This window comes from Schistocerca serialis, unplaced genomic scaffold (genome assembly GCF_023864345.2).
Source record: "Schistocerca serialis cubense isolate TAMUIC-IGC-003099 unplaced genomic scaffold, iqSchSeri2.2 HiC_scaffold_1426, whole genome shotgun sequence".
In the NCBI taxonomy this organism is placed as follows: Eukaryota; Metazoa; Arthropoda; class Insecta; order Orthoptera; family Acrididae; genus Schistocerca; species Schistocerca serialis.
The window spans coordinates 42,113-59,730 of record NW_026047654.1 but is presented as its reverse complement, the minus strand read 5'-3'; the positions used below and the strand labels follow the sequence as shown (position 1 = coordinate 59,730).

The 17,618-nt window shown below is 50.7% G+C and overlaps 22 non-coding genes across 22 annotated transcripts; all 22 read left to right on the top strand.

Moving 5' to 3' along the window:
- The first annotated feature begins 687 nt into the window (after window positions 1-687).
- Trnaa-ugc (transfer RNA alanine (anticodon UGC)) lies at window positions 688-760 on the top strand. The gene has a single exon. It is a non-coding gene; the product is annotated as a tRNA-Ala (tRNA).
- Window positions 761-1,159: 399 nt separating this feature from the next.
- Trnaa-agc (transfer RNA alanine (anticodon AGC)) lies at window positions 1,160-1,232 on the top strand. The gene has a single exon. It is a non-coding gene; the product is annotated as a tRNA-Ala (tRNA).
- A 1,002-nt stretch (window positions 1,233-2,234) lies between these two features.
- Window positions 2,235-2,307, top strand: Trnaa-ugc (transfer RNA alanine (anticodon UGC)). Its single transcript has one exon. It is a non-coding gene; the product is annotated as a tRNA-Ala (tRNA).
- A 399-nt stretch (window positions 2,308-2,706) lies between these two features.
- Trnaa-agc (transfer RNA alanine (anticodon AGC)) lies at window positions 2,707-2,779 on the top strand. The gene has a single exon. It is a non-coding gene; the product is annotated as a tRNA-Ala (tRNA).
- Window positions 2,780-3,781: 1,002 nt separating this feature from the next.
- Trnaa-ugc (transfer RNA alanine (anticodon UGC)) lies at window positions 3,782-3,854 on the top strand. The gene has a single exon. It is a non-coding gene; the product is annotated as a tRNA-Ala (tRNA).
- Window positions 3,855-4,253: 399 nt separating this feature from the next.
- Window positions 4,254-4,326, top strand: Trnaa-agc (transfer RNA alanine (anticodon AGC)). The gene has a single exon. It is a non-coding gene; the product is annotated as a tRNA-Ala (tRNA).
- Window positions 4,327-5,328: 1,002 nt separating this feature from the next.
- Window positions 5,329-5,401, top strand: Trnaa-ugc (transfer RNA alanine (anticodon UGC)). The gene has a single exon. It is a non-coding gene; the product is annotated as a tRNA-Ala (tRNA).
- Window positions 5,402-5,800: 399 nt separating this feature from the next.
- On the top strand, window positions 5,801-5,873 carry Trnaa-agc (transfer RNA alanine (anticodon AGC)). Its single transcript has one exon. It is a non-coding gene; the product is annotated as a tRNA-Ala (tRNA).
- A 1,002-nt stretch (window positions 5,874-6,875) lies between these two features.
- Trnaa-ugc (transfer RNA alanine (anticodon UGC)) lies at window positions 6,876-6,948 on the top strand. The gene has a single exon. It is a non-coding gene; the product is annotated as a tRNA-Ala (tRNA).
- A 399-nt stretch (window positions 6,949-7,347) lies between these two features.
- Trnaa-agc (transfer RNA alanine (anticodon AGC)) lies at window positions 7,348-7,420 on the top strand. Its single transcript has one exon. It is a non-coding gene; the product is annotated as a tRNA-Ala (tRNA).
- Window positions 7,421-8,422: 1,002 nt separating this feature from the next.
- Window positions 8,423-8,495, top strand: Trnaa-ugc (transfer RNA alanine (anticodon UGC)). Its single transcript has one exon. It is a non-coding gene; the product is annotated as a tRNA-Ala (tRNA).
- Window positions 8,496-8,894: 399 nt separating this feature from the next.
- Window positions 8,895-8,967, top strand: Trnaa-agc (transfer RNA alanine (anticodon AGC)). Its single transcript has one exon. It is a non-coding gene; the product is annotated as a tRNA-Ala (tRNA).
- A 1,002-nt stretch (window positions 8,968-9,969) lies between these two features.
- Trnav-uac (transfer RNA valine (anticodon UAC)) lies at window positions 9,970-10,042 on the top strand. The gene has a single exon. It is a non-coding gene; the product is annotated as a tRNA-Val (tRNA).
- Window positions 10,043-10,441: 399 nt separating this feature from the next.
- Window positions 10,442-10,514, top strand: Trnaa-agc (transfer RNA alanine (anticodon AGC)). Its single transcript has one exon. It is a non-coding gene; the product is annotated as a tRNA-Ala (tRNA).
- A 1,002-nt stretch (window positions 10,515-11,516) lies between these two features.
- Window positions 11,517-11,589, top strand: Trnaa-ugc (transfer RNA alanine (anticodon UGC)). Its single transcript has one exon. It is a non-coding gene; the product is annotated as a tRNA-Ala (tRNA).
- A 399-nt stretch (window positions 11,590-11,988) lies between these two features.
- On the top strand, window positions 11,989-12,061 carry Trnaa-agc (transfer RNA alanine (anticodon AGC)). The gene has a single exon. It is a non-coding gene; the product is annotated as a tRNA-Ala (tRNA).
- Window positions 12,062-13,063: 1,002 nt separating this feature from the next.
- Window positions 13,064-13,136, top strand: Trnaa-ugc (transfer RNA alanine (anticodon UGC)). Its single transcript has one exon. It is a non-coding gene; the product is annotated as a tRNA-Ala (tRNA).
- A 399-nt stretch (window positions 13,137-13,535) lies between these two features.
- Window positions 13,536-13,608, top strand: Trnaa-agc (transfer RNA alanine (anticodon AGC)). The gene has a single exon. It is a non-coding gene; the product is annotated as a tRNA-Ala (tRNA).
- Window positions 13,609-14,610: 1,002 nt separating this feature from the next.
- On the top strand, window positions 14,611-14,683 carry Trnaa-ugc (transfer RNA alanine (anticodon UGC)). The gene has a single exon. It is a non-coding gene; the product is annotated as a tRNA-Ala (tRNA).
- A 399-nt stretch (window positions 14,684-15,082) lies between these two features.
- Window positions 15,083-15,155, top strand: Trnaa-agc (transfer RNA alanine (anticodon AGC)). The gene has a single exon. It is a non-coding gene; the product is annotated as a tRNA-Ala (tRNA).
- Window positions 15,156-16,157: 1,002 nt separating this feature from the next.
- Trnaa-ugc (transfer RNA alanine (anticodon UGC)) lies at window positions 16,158-16,230 on the top strand. Its single transcript has one exon. It is a non-coding gene; the product is annotated as a tRNA-Ala (tRNA).
- Window positions 16,231-16,629: 399 nt separating this feature from the next.
- Window positions 16,630-16,702, top strand: Trnaa-agc (transfer RNA alanine (anticodon AGC)). The gene has a single exon. It is a non-coding gene; the product is annotated as a tRNA-Ala (tRNA).
- Window positions 16,703-17,618: the final 916 nt, after the last annotated feature.

Below are 17,618 nucleotides of genomic sequence, written 5' to 3'. Positions count from 1 at the left end.
CGTAGCAATCAATTCATGGAGTGAGTTGTATGTTTTGCGATACTCTGTCTCTGACAAGCAAGCAGAGGTGACATAGGCGCGAATACGGGAAGCTTGCAGCCCCTCGCTGCCTGCAGACACCGAGCAGCCACACTAGGTGGGCGGCCTAAGCCGTAGGCGAAATGTGCTCACTCGCTTGGGCGCGACGTCAAGCTCTAAATAAGGCTGTCACTAGCGTGAGCGTCGTGTAAAGTCGGAAAAGTCGTCTGCATGGGTGAGTGCCATGTTTGGGGAGCGTTTCGTAGTTTGCGCAGTGCAATGGAGACGCGGAAACTTGTTGTGGCCCAGTCTTTTGCAGTTGGACGACAAGAGTGGTACACAGTAGTTAAGTGCGAGGCAGTGAGTTGGCATGAACAGTCGAGTGCACAATGGGGCTTCAGATGTGCTTGTTACCTCAGGTGCTGTGTGATTGTCGACATGGAGTGAAAACAGAGCAACTTGTGACTGCCCCTTCAATTTAAGACGTTAAAAACGGACGGAATTTGCAGTCGTAATACCAGAGCATCGAAACTACTTGGAACTCTTGTGTATATGAACGCGTCCGCGCCTTTGTACTCTGTTCCCTTCAGCCCTGCAAACCAACCAACCATCGTGTCCGTGCACATAAGAGTAGTAAAGAATGGAGAACAGCGCAGCTTGGTTGTGCTTGGGCGCGTAGCTCAGTTGGTAGAGCGTTCGCTTTGCATGTGAAAGGTCCCGGGTTCAAGCCCCGGCGCCTCCATGTTTTGTGGTCAGTGCGTGGTAAGTGTTGGTCGCGGCGAGCCTAAAGGCACGCAAGATGTTGCAAAGCCAGCGTCACAGACTCGTATACTGACGTAAGGAGAGCAAGACGTAAATGTGAGGACCGGCTGTTGTCGAGGTGTCATCGAGTGCAAATCTGCCTTGGGTAAAACGGCCTAACCTCAGTGAAGTCTAGAGAGTGAACAACACTTTCGTCTACCTCAGAGCGTTGGCCGAACGCGTGCCACTTTGATTTTGGCCAACTACGATTCGATACAGAATGCAGGAAACCTGAAAGACACCCTCACAGACACATTGAGAGTAGTGTTTGTCTGCGGAATAATTGGAGTGCAAGGGTCTGTGCAATTGATATGGCTGTATGTAGCGCAGTTCGTCAGCAGAGGGCGTAGCTCAGATGGTAGAGCGCTCGCTTAGCATGCGAGAGGTACTGGGATCGATACCCAGCGCCTCCAGAATTTTTAACACACCAACATGCGCACACTGCTATGCAAGTGGAATAATTCACAGCCAGAAAATGTGTCAAGGCAGATACGAGCGAACGATTAGCAGCCACAATTGGCAAGCGTGCTGTAATGCGCAGGAAGTACCCTCCTCCCACCACTACACTTAATTTAGAAACAGTACACGTGTTCCCATAAGATTCTCAAACCTATGTCGGAAAGATGAGCCTTGCGCCGAATTCACAAAAATCCCACTGCACATTCCAATTCTTTACGTGCAGTCGGCTGCTACTGGTGTTGCTAGTTGTGACTGCTGATGACAGATGCCGTAGCAATCAATTCATGGAGTGAGTTGTATGTTTTGCGATACTCTGTCTCTGACAAGCAAGCAGAGGTGACATAGGCGCGAATACGGGAAGCTTGCAGCCCCTCGCTGCCTGCAGACACCGAGCAGTCACACTAGGTGGGCGGCCTAAGCCGTAGGCGAAATGTGCTCACTCGCTTGGGCGCGACGTCAAGCTCTAAATAAGGCTGTCACTAGCGTGAGCGTCGTGTAAAGTCGGAAAAGTCGTCTGCATGGGTGAGTGCCATGTTTGGGGAGCGTTTCGTAGTTTGCGCAGTGCAATGGAGACGCGGAAACTTGTTGTGGCCCAGTCTTTTGCAGTTGGACGACAAGAGTGGTACACAGTAGTTAAGTGCGAGGCAGTGAGTTGGCATGAACAGTCGAGTGCACAATGGGGCTTCAGATGTGCTTGTTACCTCAGGTGCTGTGTGATTGTCGACATGGAGTGAAAACAGAGCAACTTGTGACTGCCCCTTCAATTTAAGACGTTAAAAACGGACGGAATTTGCAGTCGTAATACCAGAGCATCGAAACTACTTGGAACTCTTGTGTATATGAACGCGTCCGCGCCTTTGTACTCTGTTCCCTTCAGCCCTGCAAACCAACCAACCATCGTGTCCGTGCACATAAGAGTAGTAAAGAATGGAGAACAGCGCAGCTTGGTTGTGCTTGGGGGCGTAGCTCAGTTGGTAGAGCGTTCGCTTTGCATGTGAAAGGTCCCGGGTTCAAGCCCCGGCGCCTCCATGTTTTGTGGTCAGTGCGTGGTAAGTGTTGGTCGCGGCGAGCCTAAAGGCACGCAAGATGTTGCAAAGCCAGCGTCACAGACTCGTATACTGACGTAAGGAGAGCAAGACGTAAATGTGAGGACCGGCTGTTGTCGAGGTGTCATCGAGTGCAAATCTGCCTTGGGTAAAACGGCCTAACCTCAGTGAAGTCTAGAGAGTGAACAACACTTTCGTCTACCTCAGAGCGTTGGCCGAACGCGTGCCACTTTGATTTTGGCCAACTACGATTCGATACAGAATGCAGGAAACCTGAAAGACACCCTCACAGACACATTGAGAGTAGTGTTTGTCTGCGGAATAATTGGAGTGCAAGGGTCTGTGCAATTGATATGGCTGTATGTAGCGCAGTTCGTCAGCAGGGGGCGTAGCTCAGATGGTAGAGCGCTCGCTTAGCATGCGAGAGTTACTGGGATCGATACCCAGCGCCTCCAGAATTTTTAACACACCAACATGCGCACACTGCCATGCAAGTGGAATAATTCACAGCCAGAAAATGTGTCAAGGCAGATACGAGCGAACGATTAGCAGCCACAATTGGCAAGCGTGCTGTAATGCGCAGGAAGTACCCTCCTCCCACCACTACACTTAATTTAGAAACAGTACACGTGTTCCCATAAGATTCTCAAACCTATGTCGGAAAGATGAGCCTTGCGCCGAATTCACAAAAATCCCACTGCACATTCCAATTCTTTACGTGCAGTCGGCTGCTACTGGTGTTGCTAGTTGTGACTGCTGATGACAGATGCCGTAGCAATCAATTCATGGAGTGAGTTGTATGTTTTGCGATACTCTGTCTCTGACAAGCAAGCAGAGGTGACATAGGCGCGAATACGGGAAGCTTGCAGCCCCTCGCTGCCTGCAGACACCGAGCAGCCACACTAGGTGGGCGGCCTAAGCCGTAGGCGAAATGTGCTCACTCGCTTGGGCGCGACGTCAAGCTCTAAATAAGGCTGTCACTAGCGTGAGCGTCGTGTAAAGTCGGAAAAGTCGTCTGCATGGGTGAGTGCCATGTTTGGGGAGCGTTTCGTAGTTTGCGCAGTGCAATGGAGACGCGGAAACTTGTTGTGGCCCAGTCTTTTGCAGTTGGACGACAAGAGTGGTACACAGTAGTTAAGTGCGAGGCAGTGAGTTGGCATGAACAGTCGAGTGCACAATGGGGCTTCAGATGTGCTTGTTACCTCAGGTGCTGTGTGATTGTCGACATGGAGTGAAAACAGAGCAACTTGTGACTGCCCCTTCAATTTAAGACGTTAAAAACGGACGGAATTTGCAGTCGTAATACCAGAGCATCGAAACTACTTGGAACTCTTGTGTATATGAACGCGTCCGCGCCTTTGTACTCTGTTCCCTTCAGCCCTGCAAACCAACCAACCATCGTGTCCGTGCACATAAGAGTAGTAAAGAATGGAGAACAGCGCAGCTTGGTTGTGCTTGGGGGCGTAGCTCAGTTGGTAGAGCGTTCGCTTTGCATGTGAAAGGTCCCGGGTTCAAGCCCCGGCGCCTCCATGTTTTGTGGTCAGTGCGTGGTAAGTGTTGGTCGCGGCGAGCCTAAAGGCACGCAAGATGTTGCAAAGCCAGCGTCACAGACTCGTATACTGACGTAAGGAGAGCAAGACGTAAATGTGAGGACCGGCTGTTGTCGAGGTGTCATCGAGTGCAAATCTGCCTTGGGTAAAACGGCCTAACCTCAGTGAAGTCTAGAGAGTGAACAACACTTTCGTCTACCTCAGAGCGTTGGCCGAACGCGTGCCACTTTGATTTTGGCCAACTACGATTCGATACAGAATGCAGGAAACCTGAAAGACACCCTCACAGACACATTGAGAGTAGTGTTTGTCTGCGGAATAATTGGAGTGCAAGGGTCTGTGCAATTGATATGGCTGTATGTAGCGCAGTTCGTCAGCAGGGGGCGTAGCTCAGATGGTAGAGCGCTCGCTTAGCATGCGAGAGGTACTGGGATCGATACCCAGCGCCTCCAGAATTTTTAACACACCAACATGCGCACACTGCCATGCAAGTGGAATAATTCACAGCCAGAAAATGTGTCAAGGCAGATACGAGCGAACGATTAGCAGCCACAATTGGCAAGCGTGCTGTAATGCGCAGGAAGTACCCTCCTCCCACCACTACACTTAATTTAGAAACAGTACACGTGTTCCCATAAGATTCTCAAACCTATGTCGGAAAGATGAGCCTTGCGCCGAATTCACAAAAATCCCACTGCACATTCCAATTCTTTACGTGCAGTCGGCTGCTACTGGTGTTGCTAGTTGTGACTGCTGATGACAGATGCCGTAGCAATCAATTCATGGAGTGAGTTGTATGTTTTGCGATACTCTGTCTCTGACAAGCAAGCAGAGGTGACATAGGCGCGAATACGGGAAGCTTGCAGCCCCTCGCTGCCTGCAGACACCGAGCAGCCACACTAGGTGGGCGGCCTAAGCCGTAGGCGAAATGTGCTCACTCGCTTGGGCGCGACGTCAAGCTCTAAATAAGGCTGTCACTAGCGTGAGCGTCGTGTAAAGTCGGAAAAGTCGTCTGCATGGGTGAGTGCCATGTTTGGGGAGCGTTTCGTAGTTTGCGCAGTGCAATGGAGACGCGGAAACTTGTTGTGGCCCAGTCTTTTGCAGTTGGACGACAAGAGTGGTACACAGTAGTTAAGTGCGAGGCAGTGAGTTGGCATGAACAGTCGAGTGCACAATGGGGCTTCAGATGTGCTTGTTACCTCAGGTGCTGTGTGATTGTCGACATGGAGTGAAAACAGAGCAACTTGTGACTGCCCCTTCAATTTAAGACGTTAAAAACGGACGGAATTTGCAGTCGTAATACCAGAGCATCGAAACTACTTGGAACTCTTGTGTATATGAACGCGTCCGCGCCTTTGTACTCTGTTCCCTTCAGCCCTGCAAACCAACCAACCATCGTGTCCGTGCACATAAGAGTAGTAAAGAATGGAGAACAGCGCAGCTTGGTTGTGCTTGGGGGCGTAGCTCAGTTGGTAGAGCGTTCGCTTTGCATGTGAAAGGTCCCGGGTTCAAGCCCCGGCGCCTCCATGTTTTGTGGTCAGTGCGTGGTAAGTGTTGGTCGCGGCGAGCCTAAAGGCACGCAAGATGTTGCAAAGCCAGCGTCACAGACTCGTATACTGACGTAAGGAGAGCAAGACGTAAATGTGAGGACCGGCTGTTGTCGAGGTGTCATCGAGTGCAAATCTGCCTTGGGTAAAACGGCCTAACCTCAGTGAAGTCTAGAGAGTGAACAACACTTTCGTCTACCTCAGAGCGTTGGCCGAACGCGTGCCACTTTGATTTTGGCCAACTACGATTCGATACAGAATGCAGGAAACCTGAAAGACACCCTCACAGACACATTGAGAGTAGTGTTTGTCTGCGGAATAATTGGAGTGCAAGGGTCTGTGCAATTGATATGGCTGTATGTAGCGCAGTTCGTCAGCAGGGGGCGTAGCTCAGATGGTAGAGCGCTCGCTTAGCATGCGAGAGGTACTGGGATCGATACCCAGCGCCTCCAGAATTTTTAACACACCAACATGCGCACACTGCCATGCAAGTGGAATAATTCACAGCCAGAAAATGTGTCAAGGCAGATACGAGCGAACGATTAGCAGCCACAATTGGCAAGCGTGCTGTAATGCGCAGGAAGTACCCTCCTCCCACCACTACACTTAATTTAGAAACAGTACACGTGTTCCCATAAGATTCTCAAACCTATGTCGGAAAGATCAGCCTTGCGCCGAATTCACAAAAATCCCACTGCACATTCCAATTCTTTACGTGCAGTCGGCTGCTACTGGTGTTGCTAGTTGTGACTGCTGATGACAGATGCCGTAGCAATCAATTCATGGAGTGAGTTGTATGTTTTGCGATACTCTGTCTCTGACAAGCAAGCAGAGGTGACATAGGCGCGAATACGGGAAGCTTGCAGCCCCTCGCTGCCTGCAGACACCGAGCAGCCACACTAGGTGGGCGGCCTAAGCCGTAGGCGAAATGTGCTCACTCGCTTGGGCGCGACGTCAAGCTCTAAATAAGGCTGTCACTAGCGTGAGCGTCGTGTAAAGTCGGAAAAGTCGTCTGCATGGGTGAGTGCCATGTTTGGGGAGCGTTTCGTAGTTTGCGCAGTGCAATGGAGACGCGGAAACTTGTTGTGGCCCAGTCTTTTGCAGTTGGACGACAAGAGTGGTACACAGTAGTTAAGTGCGAGGCAGTGAGTTGGCATGAACAGTCGAGTGCACAATGGGGCTTCAGATGTGCTTGTTACCTCAGGTGCTGTGTGATTGTCGACATGGAGTGAAAACAGAGCAACTTGTGACTGCCCCTTCAATTTAAGACGTTAAAAACGGACGGAATTTGCAGTCGTAATACCAGAGCATCGAAACTACTTGGAACTCTTGTGTATATGAACGCGTCCGCGCCTTTGTACTCTGTTCCCTTCAGCCCTGCAAACCAACCAACCATCGTGTCCGTGCACATAAGAGTAGTAAAGAATGGAGAACAGCGCAGCTTGGTTGTGCTTGGGGGCGTAGCTCAGTTGGTAGAGCGTTCGCTTTGCATGTGAAAGGTCCCGGGTTCAAGCCCCGGCGCCTCCATGTTTTGTGGTCAGTGCGTGGTAAGTGTTGGTCGCGGCGAGCCTAAAGGCACGCAAGATGTTGCAAAGCCAGCGTCACAGACTCGTATACTGACGTAAGGAGAGCAAGACGTAAATGTGAGGACCGGCTGTTGTCGAGGTGTAATCGAGTGCAAATCTGCCTTGGGTAAAACGGCCTAACCTCAGTGAAGTCTAGAGAGTGAACAACACTTTCGTCTACCTCAGAGCGTTGGCCGAACGCGTGCCACTTTGATTTTGGCCAACTACGATTCGATACAGAATGCAGGAAACCTGAAAGACACCCTCACAGACACATTGAGAGTAGTGTTTGTCTGCGGAATAATTGGAGTGCAAGGGTCTGTGCAATTGATATGGCTGTATGTAGCGCAGTTCGTCAGCAGGGGGCGTAGCTCAGATGGTAGAGCGCTCGCTTAGCATGCGAGAGGTACTGGGATCGATACCCAGCGCCTCCAGAATTTTTAACACACCAACATGCGCACACTGCCATGCAAGTGGAATAATTCACAGCCAGAAAATGTGTCAAGGCAGATACGAGCGAACGATTAGCAGCCACAATTGGCAAGCGTGCTGTAATGCGCAGGAAGTACCCTCCTCCCACCACTACACTTAATTTAGAAACAGTACACGTGTTCCCATAAGATTCTCAAACCTATGTCGGAAAGATGAGCCTTGCGCCGAATTCACAAAAATCCCACTGCACATTCCAATTCTTTACGTGCAGTCGGCTGCTACTGGTGTTGCTAGTTGTGACTGCTGATGACAGATGCCGTAGCAATCAATTCATGGAGTGAGTTGTATGTTTTGCGATACTCTGTCTCTGACAAGCAAGCAGAGGTGACATAGGCGCGAATACGGGAAGCTTGCAGCCCCTCGCTGCCTGCAGACACCGAGCAGCCACACTAGGTGGGCGGCCTAAGCCGTAGGCGAAATGTGCTCACTCGCTTGGGCGCGACGTCAAGCTCTAAATAAGGCTGTCACTAGCGTGAGCGTCGTGTAAAGTCGGAAAAGTCGTCTGCATGGGTGAGTGCCATGTTTGGGGAGCGTTTCGTAGTTTGCGCAGTGCAATGGAGACGCGGAAACTTGTTGTGGCCCAGTCTTTTGCAGTTGGACGACAAGAGTGGTACACAGTAGTTAAGTGCGAGGCAGTGAGTTGGCATGAACAGTCGAGTGCACAATGGGGCTTCAGATGTGCTTGTTACCTCAGGTGCTGTGTGATTGTCGACATGGAGTGAAAACAGAGCAACTTGTGACTGCCCCTTCAATTTAAGACGTTAAAAACGGACGGAATTTGCAGTCGTAATACCAGAGCATCGAAACTACTTGGAACTCTTGTGTATATGAACGCGTCCGCGCCTTTGTACTCTGTTCCCTTCAGCCCTGCAAACCAACCAACCATCGTGTCCGTGCACATAAGAGTAGTAAAGAATGGAGAACAGCGCAGCTTGGTTGTGCTTGGGGGCGTAGCTCAGTTGGTAGAACGTTCGCTTTGCATGTGAAAGGTCCCGGGTTCAAGCCCCGGCGCCTCCATGTTTTGTGGTCAGTGCGTGGTAAGTGTTGGTCGCGGCGAGCCTAAAGGCACGCAAGATGTTGCAAAGCCAGCGTCACAGACTCGTATACTGACGTAAGGAGAGCAAGACGTAAATGTGAGGACCGGCTGTTGTCGAGGTGTCATCGAGTGCAAATCTGCCTTGGGTAAAACGGCCTAACCTCAGTGAAGTCTAGAGAGTGAACAACACTTTCGTCTACCTCAGAGCGTTGGCCGAACGCGTGCCACTTTGATTTTGGCCAACTACGATTCGATACAGAATGCAGGAAACCTGAAAGACACCCTCACAGACACATTGAGAGTAGTGTTTGTCTGCGGAATAATTGGAGTGCAAGGGTCTGTGCAATTGATATGGCTGTATGTAGCGCAGTTCGTCAGCAGGGGGCGTAGCTCAGATGGTAGAGCGCTCGCTTAGCATGCGAGAGGTACTGGGATCGATACCCAGCGCCTCCAGAATTTTTAACACACCAACATGCGCACACTGCCATGCAAGTGGAATAATTCACAGCCAGAAAATGTGTCAAGGCAGATACGAGCGAACGATTAGCAGCCACAATTGGCAAGCGTGCTGTAATGCGCAGGAAGTACCCTCCTCCCACCACTACACTTAATTTAGAAACAGTACACGTGTTCCCATAAGATTCTCAAACCTATGTCGGAAAGATGAGCCTTGCGCCGAATTCACAAAAATCCCACTGCACATTCCAATTCTTTACGTGCAGTCGGCTGCTACTGGTGTTGCTAGTTGTGACTGCTGATGACAGATGCCGTAGCAATCAATTCATGGAGTGAGTTGTATGTTTTGCGATACTCTGTCTCTGACAAGCAAGCAGAGGTGACATAGGCGCGAATACGGGAAGCTTGCAGCCCCTCGCTGCCTGCAGACACCGAGCAGCCACACTAGGTGGGCGGCCTAAGCCGTAGGCGAAATGTGCTCACTCGCTTGGGCGCGACGTCAAGCTCTAAATAAGGCTGTCACTAGCGTGAGCGTCGTGTAAAGTCGGAAAAGTCGTCTGCATGGGTGAGTGCCATGTTTGGGGAGCGTTTCGTAGTTTGCGCAGTGCAATGGAGACGCGGAAACTTGTTGTGGCCCAGTCTTTTGCAGTTGGACGACAAGAGTGGTACACAGTAGTTAAGTGCGAGGCAGTGAGTTGGCATGAACAGTCGAGTGCACAATGGGGCTTCAGATGTGCTTGTTACCTCAGGTGCTGTGTGATTGTCGACATGGAGTGAAAACAGAGCAACTTGTGACTGCCCCTTCAATTTAAGACGTTAAAAACGGACGGAATTTGCAGTCGTAATACCAGAGCATCGAAACTACTTGGAACTCTTGTGTATATGAACGCGTCCGCGCCTTTGTACTCTGTTCCCTTCAGCCCTGCAAACCAACCAACCATCGTGTCCGTGCACATAAGAGTAGTAAAGAATGGAGAACAGCGCAGCTTGGTTGTGCTTGGGGGCGTAGCTCAGTTGGTAGAGCGTTCGCTTTACATGTGAAAGGTCCCGGGTTCAAGCCCCGGCGCCTCCATGTTTTGTGGTCAGTGCGTGGTAAGTGTTGGTCGCGGCGAGCCTAAAGGCACGCAAGATGTTGCAAAGCCAGCGTCACAGACTCGTATACTGACGTAAGGAGAGCAAGACGTAAATGTGAGGACCGGCTGTTGTCGAGGTGTCATCGAGTGCAAATCTGCCTTGGGTAAAACGGCCTAACCTCAGTGAAGTCTAGAGAGTGAACAACACTTTCGTCTACCTCAGAGCGTTGGCCGAACGCGTGCCACTTTGATTTTGGCCAACTACGATTCGATACAGAATGCAGGAAACCTGAAAGACACCCTCACAGACACATTGAGAGTAGTGTTTGTCTGCGGAATAATTGGAGTGCAAGGGTCTGTGCAATTGATATGGCTGTATGTAGCGCAGTTCGTCAGCAGGGGGCGTAGCTCAGATGGTAGAGCGCTCGCTTAGCATGCGAGAGGTACTGGGATCGATACCCAGCGCCTCCAGAATTTTTAACACACCAACATGCGCACACTGCCATGCAAGTGGAATAATTCACAGCCAGAAAATGTGTCAAGGCAGATACGAGCGAACGATTAGCAGCCACAATTGGCAAGCGTGCTGTAATGCGCAGGAAGTACCCTCCTCCCACCACTACACTTAATTTAGAAACAGTACACGTGTTCCCATAAGATTCTCAAACCTATGTCGGAAAGATGAGCCTTGCGCCGAATTCACAAAAATCCCACTGCACATTCCAATTCTTTACGTGCAGTCGGCTGCTACTGGTGTTGCTAGTTGTGACTGCTGATGACAGATGCCGTAGCAATCAATTCATGGAGTGAGTTGTATGTTTTGCGATACTCTGTCTCTGACAAGCAAGCAGAGGTGACATAGGCGCGAATACGGGAAGCTTGCAGCCCCTCGCTGCCTGCAGACACCGAGCAGCCACACTAGGTGGGCGGCCTAAGCCGTAGGCGAAATGTGCTCACTCGCTTGGGCGCGACGTCAAGCTCTAAATAAGGCTGTCACTAGCGTGAGCGTCGTGTAAAGTCGGAAAAGTCGTCTGCATGGGTGAGTGCCATGTTTGGGGAGCGTTTCGTAGTTTGCGCAGTGCAATGGAGACGCGGAAACTTGTTGTGGCCCAGTCTTTTGCAGTTGGACGACAAGAGTGGTACACAGTAGTTAAGTGCGAGGCAGTGAGTTGGCATGAACAGTCGAGTGCACAATGGGGCTTCAGATGTGCTTGTTACCTCAGGTGCTGTGTGATTGTCGACATGGAGTGAAAACAGAGCAACTTGTGACTGCCCCTTCAATTTAAGACGTTAAAAACGGACGGAATTTGCAGTCGTAATACCAGAGCATCGAAACTACTTGGAACTCTTGTGTATATGAACGCGTCCGCGCCTTTGTACTCTGTTCCCTTCAGCCCTGCAAACCAACCAACCATCGTGTCCGTGCACATAAGAGTAGTAAAGAATGGAGAGCAGCGCAGCTTGGTTGTGCTTGGGGGCGTAGCTCAGTTGGTAGAGCGTTCGCTTTGCATGTGAAAGGTCCCGGGTTCAAGCCCCGGCGCCTCCATGTTTTGTGGTCAGTGCGTGGTAAGTGTTGGTCGCGGCGAGCCTAAAGGCACGCAAGATGTTGCAAAGCCAGCGTCACAGACTCGTATACTGACGTAAGGAGAGCAAGACGTAAATGTGAGGACCGGCTGTTGTCGAGGTGTCATCGAGTGCAAATCTGCCTTGGGTAAAACGGCCTAACCTCAGTGAAGTCTAGAGAGTGAACAACACTTTCGTCTACCTCAGAGCGTTGGCCGAACGCGTGCCACTTTGATTTTGGCCAACTACGATTCGATACAGAATGCAGGAAACCTGAAAGACACCCTCACAGACACATTGAGAGTAGTGTTTGTCTGCGGAATAATTGGAGTGCAAGGGTCTGTGCAATTGATATGGCTGTATGTAGCGCAGTTCGTCAGCAGGGGGCGTAGCTCAGATGGTAGAGCGCTCGCTTAGCATGCGAGAGGTACTGGGATCGATACCCAGCGCCTCCAGAATTTTTAACACACCAACATGCGCACACTGCCATGCAAGTGGAATAATTCACAGCCAGAAAATGTGTCAAGGCAGATACGAGCGAACGATTAGCAGCCACAATTGGCAAGCGTGCTGTAATGCGCAGGAAGTACCCTCCTCCCACCACTACACTTAATTTAGAAACAGTACACGTGTTCCCATAAGATTCTCAAACCTATGTCGGAAAGATGAGCCTTGCGCCGAATTCACAAAAATCCCACTGCACATTCCAATTCTTTACGTGCAGTCGGCTGCTACTGGTGTTGCTAGTTGTGACTGCTGATGACAGATGCCGTAGCAATCAATTCATGGAGTGAGTTGTATGTTTTGCGATACTCTGTCTCTGACAAGCAAGCAGAGGTGACATAGGCGCGAATACGGGAAGCTTGCAGCCCCTCGCTGCCTGCAGACACCGAGCAGCCACACTAGGTGGGCGGCCTAAGCCGTAGGCGAAATGTGCTCACTCGCTTGGGCGCGACGTCAAGCTCTAAATAAGGCTGTCACTAGCGTGAGCGTCGTGTAAAGTCGGAAAAGTCGTCTGCATGGGTGAGTGCCATGTTTGGGGAGCGTTTCGTAGTTTGCGCAGTGCAATGGAGACGCGGAAACTTGTTGTGGCCCAGTCTTTTGCAGTTGGACGACAAGAGTGGTACACAGTAGTTAAGTGCGAGGCAGTGAGTTGGCATGAACAGTCGAGTGCACAATGGGGCTTCAGATGTGCTTGTTACCTCAGGTGCTGTGTGATTGTCGACATGGAGTGAAAACAGAGCAACTTGTGACTGCCCCTTCAATTTAAGACGTTAAAAACGGACGGAATTTGCAGTCGTAATACCAGAGCATCGAAACTACTTGGAACTCTTGTGTATATGAACGCGTCCGCGCCTTTGTACTCTGTTCCCTTCAGCCCTGCAAACCAACCAACCATCGTGTCCGTGCACATAAGAGTAGTAAAGAATGGAGAACAGCGCAGCTTGGTTGTGCTTGGGGGCGTAGCTCAGTTGGTAGAGCGTTCGCTTTGCATGTGGAAGGTCCCGGGTTCAAGCCCCGGCGCCTCCATGTTTTGTGGTCAGTGCGTGGTAAGTGTTGGTCGCGGCGAGCCTATAGGCACGCAAGATGTTGCAAAGCCAGCGTCACAGACTCGTATACTGACGTAAGGAGAGCAAGACGTAAATGTGAGGACCGGCTGTTGTCGAGGTGTCATCGAGTGCAAATCTGCCTTGGGTAAAACGGCCTAACCTCAGTGAAGTCTAGAGAGTGAACAACACTTTCGTCTACCTCAGAGCGTTGGCCGAACGCGTGCCACTTTGATTTTGGCCAACTACGATTCGATACAGAATGCAGGAAACCTGAAAGACACCCTCACAGACACATTGAGAGTAGTGTTTGTCTGCGGAATAATTGGAGTGCAAGGGTCTGTGCAATTGATATGGCTGTATTTAGCGCAGTTCGTCAGCAGGGGGCGTAGCTCAGATGGTAGAGCGCTCGCTTAGCATGCGAGAGGTACTGGGATCGATACCCAGCGCCTCCAGAATTTTTAACACACCAACATGCGCACACTGCCATGCAAGTGGAATAATTCACAGCCAGAAAATGTGTCAAGGCAGATACGAGCGAACGATTAGCAGCCACAATTGGCAAGCGTGCTGTAATGCGCAGGAAGTACCCTCCTCCCACCACTACACTTAATTTAGAAACAGTACACGTGTTCCCATAAGATTCTCAAACCTATGTCGGAAAGATGAGCCTTGCGCCGAATTCACAAAAATCCCACTGCACATTCCAATTCTTTACGTGCAGTCGGCTGCTACTGGTGTTGCTAGTTGTGACTGCTGATGACAGATGCCGTAGCAATCAATTCATGGAGTGAGTTGTATGTTTTGCGATACTCTGTCTCTGACAAGCAAGCAGAGGTGACATAGGCGCGAATACGGGAAGCTTGCAGCCCCTCGCTGCCTGCAGACACCGAGCAGCCACACTAGGTGGGCGGCCTAAGCCGTAGGCGAAATGTGCTCACTCGCTTGGGCGCGACGTCAAGCTCTAAATAAGGCTGTCACTAGCGTGAGCGTCGTGTAAAGTCGGAAAAGTCGTCTGCATGGGTGAGTGCCATGTTTGGGGAGCGGTTCGTAGTTTGCGCAGTGCAATGGAGACGCGGAAACTTGTTGTGGCCCAGTCTTTTGCAGTTGGACGACAAGAGTGGTACACAGTAGTTAAGTGCGAGGCAGTGAGTTGGCATGAACAGTCGAGTGCACAATGGGGCTTCAGATGTGCTTGTTACCTCAGGTGCTGTGTGATTGTCGACATGGAGTGAAAACAGAGCAACTTGTGACTGCCCCTTCAATTTAAGACGTTAAAAACGGACGGAATTTGCAGTCGTAATACCAGAGCATCGAAACTACTTGGAACTCTTGTGTATATGAACGCGTCCGCGCCTTTGTACTCTGTTCCCTTCAGCCCTGCAAACCAACCAACCATCGTGTCCGTGCACAGAAGAGTAGTAAAGAATGGAGAACAGCGCAGCTTGGTTGTGCTTGGGGGCGTAGCTCAGTTGGTAGAGCGTTCGCTTTGCATGTGAAAGGTCCCGGGTTCAAGCCCCGGCGCCTCCATGTTTTGTGGTCAGTGCGTGGTAAGTGTTGGTCGCGGCGAGCCTAAAGGCACGCAAGATGTTGCAAAGCCAGCGTCACAGACTCGTATACTGACGTAAGGAGAGCAAGACGTAAATGTGAGGACCGGCTGTTGTCGAGGTGTCATCGAGTGCAAATCTGCCTTGGGTAAAACGGCCTAACCTCAGTGAAGTCTAGAGAGTGAACAACACTTTCGTCTACCTCAGAGCGTTGGCCGAACGCGTGCCACTTTGATTTTGGCCAACTACGATTCGATACAGAATGCAGGAAACCTGAAAGACACCCTCACAGACACATTGAGAGTAGTGTTTGTCTGCGGAATAATTGGAGTGCAAGGGTCTGTGCAATTGATATGGCTGTATGTAGCGCAGTTCGTCAGCAGGGGGCGTAGCTCAGATGGTAGAGCGCTCGCTTAGCATGCGAGAGGTACTGGGATCGATACCCAGCGCCTCCAGAATTTTTAACACACCAACATGCGCACACTGCCATGCAAGTGGAATAATTCACAGCCAGAAAATGTGTCAAGGCAGATACGAGCGAACGATTAGCAGCCACAATTGGCAAGCGTGCTGTAATGCGCAGGAAGTACCCTCCTCCCACCACTACACTTAATTTAGAAACAGTACACGTGTTCCCATAAGATTCTCAAACCTATGTCGGAAAGATGAGCCTTGCGCCGAATTCACAAAAATCCCACTGCACATTCCAATTCTTTACGTGCAGTCGGCTGCTACTGGTGTTGCTAGTTGTGACTGCTGATGACAGATGCCGTAGCAATCAATTCATGGAGTGAGTTGTATGTTTTGCGATACTCTGTCTCTGACAAGCAAGCAGAGGTGACATAGGCGCGAATACGGGAAGCTTGCAGCCCCTCGCTGCCTGCAGACACCGAGCAGCCACACTAGGTGGGCGGCCTAAGCCGTAGGCGAAATGTGCTCACTCGCTTGGGCGCGACGTCAAGCTCTAAATAAGGCTGTCACTAGCGTGAGCGTCGTGTAAAGTCGGAAAAGTCGTCTGCATGGGTGAGTGCCATGTTTGGGGAGCGTTTCGTAGTTTGCGCAGTGCAATGGAGACGCGGAAACTTGTTGTGGCCCAGTCTTTTGCAGTTGGACGACAAGAGTGGTACACAGTAGTTAAGTGCGAGGCAGTGAGTTGGCATGAACAGTCGAGTGCACAATGGGGCTTCAGATGTGCTTGTTACCTCAGGTGCTGTGTGATTGTCGACATGGAGTGAAAACAGAGCAACTTGTGACTGCCCCTTCAATTTAAGACGTTAAAAACGGACGGAATTTGCAGTCGTAATACCAGAGCATCGAAACTACTTGGAACTCTTGTGTATATGAACGCGTCCGCGCCTTTGTACTCTGTTCCCTTCAGCCCTGCAAACCAACCAACCATCGTGTCCGTGCACAGAAGAGTAGTAAAGAATGGAGAACAGCGCAGCTTGGTTGTGCTTGGGGGCGTAGCTCAGTTGGTAGAGCGTTCGCTTTGCATGTGAAAGGTCCCGGGTTCAAGCCCCGGCGCCTCCATGTTTTGTGGTCAGTGCGTGGTAAGTGTTGGTCGCGGCGAGCCTAAAGGCACGCAAGATGTTGCAAAGCCAGCGTCACAGACTCGTATACTGACGTAAGGAGAGCAAGACGTAAATGTGAGGACCGGCTGTTGTCGAGGTGTCATCGAGTGCAAATCTGCCTTGGGTAAAACGGCCTAACCTCAGTGAAGTCTAGAGAGTGAACAACACTTTCGTCTACCTCAGAGCGTTGGCCGAACGCGTGCCACTTTGATTTTGGCCAACTACGATTCGATACAGAATGCAGGAAACCTGAAAGACACCCTCACAGACACATTGAGAGTAGTGTTTGTCTGCGGAATAATTGGAGTGCAAGGGTCTGTGCAATTGATATGACTGTATGTAGCGCAGTTCGTCAGCAGGGGGCGTAGCTCAGATGGTAGAGCGCTCGCTTAGCATGCGAGAGGTACTGGGATCGATACCCAGCGCCTCCAGAATTTTTAACACACCAACATGCGCACACTGCCATGCAAGTGGAATAATTCACAGCCAGAAAATGTGTCAAGGCAGATACAAGCGAACGATTAGCAGCCACAATTGGCAAGCGTGCTGTAATGCGCAGGAAGTACCCTCCTCCCACCACTACACTTAATTTAGAAACAGTACACGTGTTCCCATAAGATTCTCAAACCTATGTCGGAAAGATGAGCCTTGCGCCGAATTCACAAAAATCCCACTGCACATTCCAATTCTTTACGTGCAGTCGGCTGCTACTGGTGTTGCTAGTTGTGACTGCTGATGACAGATGCCGTAGCAATCAATTCATGGAGTGAGTTGTATGTTTTGCGATACTCTGTCTCTGACAAGCAAGCAGAGGTGACATAGGCGCGAATACGGGAAGCTTGCAGCCCCTCGCTGCCTGCAGACACCGAGCAGCCACACTAGGTGGGCGGCCTAAGCCGTAGGCGAAATGTGCTCACTCGCTTGGGCGCGACGTCAAGCTCTAAATAAGGCTGTCACTAGCGTGAGCGTCGTGTAAAGTCGGAAAAGTCGTCTGCATGGGTGAGTGCCATGTTTGGGGAGCGTTTCGTAGTTTGCGCAGTGCAATGGAGACGCGGAAACTTGTTGTGGCCCAGTCTTATGCAGTTGGACGACAAGAGTGGTACACAGTAGTTAAGTGCGAGGCAGTGAGTTGGCATGAACATTCGAGTGCACAATGGGGCTTCAGATGTGCTTGTTACCTCAGGTGCTGTGTGATTGTCGACATGGAGTGAAAACAGAGCAACTTGTGACTGCCCCTTCAATTTAAGACGTTAAAAACGGACGGAATTTGCAGTCGTAATACCAGAGCATCGAAACTACTTGGAACTCTTGTGTATATGAACGCGTCCGCGCCTTTGTACTCTGTTC